This window comes from Chrysochloris asiatica, unplaced genomic scaffold (assembly GCF_000296735.1).
Source record: "Chrysochloris asiatica unplaced genomic scaffold, ChrAsi1.0 scaffold00018, whole genome shotgun sequence".
Taxonomy (NCBI): Eukaryota; Metazoa; Chordata; class Mammalia; order Afrosoricida; family Chrysochloridae; genus Chrysochloris; species Chrysochloris asiatica.
The window spans coordinates 5,588,729-5,592,982 of record NW_006408536.1 but is presented as its reverse complement, the minus strand read 5'-3'; positions in this window follow the sequence as shown (position 1 = coordinate 5,592,982).

The following is a 4,254-nucleotide window of genomic DNA, read 5'->3' as shown; positions in this document are numbered from 1 at the left end:
GGTAAAGGGATGCTAAGCAGCAATTCACATTTAGAAAGACAAGGACATCAGAGGTTGTACAGAATTTGTATGAATTAAGGGATATCCAAACTGCTTGGTGTGTCATGTGGAATTTTCCCATGCTGTACCCTCAAATCAAGTCATTAAGACAGATTTTATTAGAAACTATATTTTCAAATTCTGGATACAATTATAGCAACTGACAGGAAGACAAATTGATTGAAGTTGACAAAGAGGTTGAAGCTATTACTAATGCTGAATTAACAGATCATTTTGAATGCTAATAAAAAATCTTAGACTCAGAACCAGAATATGGTCATCAATGAGTGCTAATTGCCAAATCATAAGACCATGTCTTACATAATTTCTCCTTTACCGTAAAATAATGCTTCGTTTCCCTTATTCTTTATCTATTATCCTGCAAATTTCATAAACTACAGTTCATACAGTATCCCATCTTTCTGAGTTAGTGTTCGTAGGATCCTCTATATTTCTCTTCCCTTTAGAGACTTGTGTTAACCAGCTACCCTGGTTTACATCTCTTCTTAATGCATTTTCTCTAAGGCACTATTAATTCATGGTTATGATTTTTTTCCCTTTCTATAGGCTGATGTTGTTGTTGTTAGGTGTCGTTGAGTCTGTTCTGACTCATGACAACCCTATGTGCAAAGTCCTGTACTATCCTCACAATAATAGGTATGTTTGATCCCATATTTGCAGCCACTGTCAATGTATCTAAGTGAGGGTCTTCCTCTTTTTCACTGACTCTCTGCCAAACATTATGTCCTTGTCCTGAGACTGGTCCCTCCTGATAACATGTCCAAAGTATGTGGCAATCTTAGCTCCCAAGGAGCATTCTGGCTGGACTTTCCCTTCCAAGACAGATTTGTTCCTTCTTCTGGCAGTGTACAAACATTCAACATTCTTCACCAACACCATAATCCAAAGGCATCAATTCTTTCATCTTCGTTATTCATTGATCAGCTTTCATATGCATATGAGGCAATAGAAAATACCATGGCTTGGATCATACACATCTTAGTCCTCAAGATGAAATCTTTGCTCTTTAACACTATAAAGAGATAGTTTGCAGATTTACCCAATGCAAAATGTTGTTTGATTTCTTGATTGCTGTTTCCATGGGTGGTGACTGTGGATCCAAGTAAAATGAAATCCTTGACAGCTTCAATATTTCCTACATTTAGCATGAGTCTGCTTTATCCTCAAGTCTGTATTTCTAAATACCATCTTTGCTTTTTTGTTAAGTGCTGTCAAGTTGGTTCCAACTCATAGCAACTCTGTATAGGGCTTCCAAGGAGCAACTAGTAAGTTTGAACCACTGACCTTGAGGTTGACAGTCTAGTGCTTATCCTACAGTGAAACATGTACCCAAAACTATGTAGTTCCTCCCCCCCGCGCCTCACCGCCCAATTTGCTGTCTCAATCTGGTAGAGGCCAAAATCCCACCCTAGATACTAATCTCATTGTCTAGCATTTCAAGTCTACCATTTGTGGATTCTATAACTTGTTACTGAACTCATTGTTCCTATCATTCAGGGCAGAACTCTCCAAGTCCGTCTAGACTTCTCTCTCACGCTCAGTGTCACACAGGGCACCGTCCAACCCCTTTAATCCTCTCCCTGTGTTTTCACTATAACCACAACCTAGGTCTTCCTTCAGTCATGTATCATTTAGACTAGAGCTAAATGCATTGCCTTAGATTCTATTCTAACTCATAATAATCCTATAGAACAGAGTAGACCTGCTCCTTTAAAGTTTCCTACACTTCAGAGTAGTGGGTTACACATTGGGTTGCTAACCGTGAGGTTGGCAGTTCAAATCTACCAGTTTCTTCAAGGGAGAAAGACGAGACTTTTTGTTCTTGGAGGGATTTACAACCTTGGAAACCTTATACAGGGACAATATAAGTTAGAACTAACTTGACAGCTTGCAGCAGCAACAGCAATATTTACAAAAGTAGATTACCACATCTTTCTCCACAGAGCAACAGGTGGGTCCAAATCACCAACTTTTCAGTTAGCAGCCAAATGATCTAATCACTGTGACACCGGGGCTTCGTATACTAACACTCCCCATAGAAATCATTCAGTGCAAGCCAGAGTTCTAATTCCAAAATGTCTGGTAGTTGTTGTTAAGTGCTGTTGAGTCAGTTCTGACTCATAGTGACCCTGTATAAGGTTTCTGAGAGCACCTAGTGGATTTGAACTGCCGACTTTAAGGTTAGTAGTCCAGTGCTTATCTTACAGCACCACAAAATTTCTGGTAGTCACATTAAGTGAAGTATAAAGAGACAGATGTAATTAGTTTTGGCAGTATAGTGCAGTTACACTAACATACCTAACATTAGGTAAATCTGCTGCACAGATCTCTTTAAAGTGGTAAACAGCAAAGATGTCAATTTGAGGACTAAGCTTGACCCAAGGCATGGTATTTTTAATGGCTTTGTATGCATGTGAAAGTTGGACCATGAATAATAATGTCTTCCTACATAAACTCTCATGTACACCAGGAACCACGCATTCTCCAGAGACCACACACACACATATGCATTCAACTAAGAAACACACTCAGGTATAGACAGCTACTTTCTTTCTGGATATGCCCTGATGTACCTTCTCTTGCCACTGGGAGCCATGATACCTTACACTACCTGTCTCAGAATTTGATACAGTCATCTTATTGGCATTGGTGGACTGTAGGTGAATGCAGATTATGAATGATACTTGTGGCCTGTTTGACTCGTCTTTTCAGAGATGTGTGAGCAGGCAAGAATGACTTAATGGTCATTCTCTACACATTTTTTAAAAATTTGTACAGAGCCCTTGTAAAGTTTAGTTACCTTGATAGTACCTTGATTCCAAGGTACTAGCGATCTTCTGAACATAATTCATATCATCTTCAAGCAAAGTGTATCTATTGTCACACTAATGTGTGTAACGAACAACCAAATAGCTACAGTGTCAAATAAACATAAACATTAGTTTAGTTCACAGTCTGTAGGGATAAGCTGATAGAGATTGGAATTAGTTTGTTCATATATGACAAGCTGCTAATTGGATAGGTAGCTCTGCAGATCTTGGGTGGGATAATCTACATTTTTTGAGGTCAGCTGGTTGTTGACACATCTAGTATATGCTTGGAGGGGGCAACGGAAGCAGCTCAACTTTGGTCCTTGTGTATAATCCTACAGCAAGCTAGCCTGGGCACAACCTTTTCGTGATGATGACAGAGGACAAAGGAAGAAACACACAAAGCATTTTCAAGACTCTTCTTTCATCATATTTGTAGACATTCTGTTGACCAAAGCAGACCAGTTTCAGAGTAAGAGAACACCGAAGAGCTACATATGTAACAGCGTGCTGTGTAGGAGTTTCATAGCAAGAAGCACTCACTATAGGAGAAATGAAGAAATAGGGTCAGTAACACAACCATGCTAGGACACAGGGAAGATACATACACATGCATACACACACACAGACACACACTTTACCAATAGCATATTTCCTCAATGTTTCATTTACAAATACTTATACGATTTCCATCAATTGTGGAATATGCATGTATATATGTATACACTGTTGTTGTTAAGTGTTGTCGTGTCAGTTCTGACTCATAGTGACTCTGTATAGAGTTTCCATTGGGTGGCTGGTAGGTTTCAACTGCCAATATTGTGGATAACAGTCCAGTGCTTACCCTACAACACTACATCAGTACTCTTATGTAAACATTTGTTGTTGATGTTCTTGTTTCTGTTGCGTCGTGTCGGTTCTGACCCATAGTGACTCTGTATGGGGTTTCCAAGAAGTGGCTAGAGAGCTTGAACAGCCAACCTTGCAGTTCAAATAGACCTTGCAGTCCAGCACATTAGCCCGCAATGCCACACCAGATACATATGAGAGGGTTTCAAAAACTTGGTGAAGAGAGCCCAAGCTTTCTGGACTGGGCCCAGGGCCTGAGTCACTGCTGGGCCATGGGGTCCAGTTATTCTGCACTGTGGGCTGCGGCCTGAAGCTATTCTTTTTTTTTTAGTAAGTTTTTATTGTGAATTGAGTGATAGTTTACATGGGAGAGCATCAGACATTCATCCTATCGTGTTTTGTTTCATTGCAGTGATTTCAATCCCCTCCATGCATCATCATTCAACACCATTGGCTTCCATTCCCTCTGTTTTTTGGTTTTTGTTTTTGGATATACACTGAAGCACTCAGTAATATATCACCATTCAAACAACCT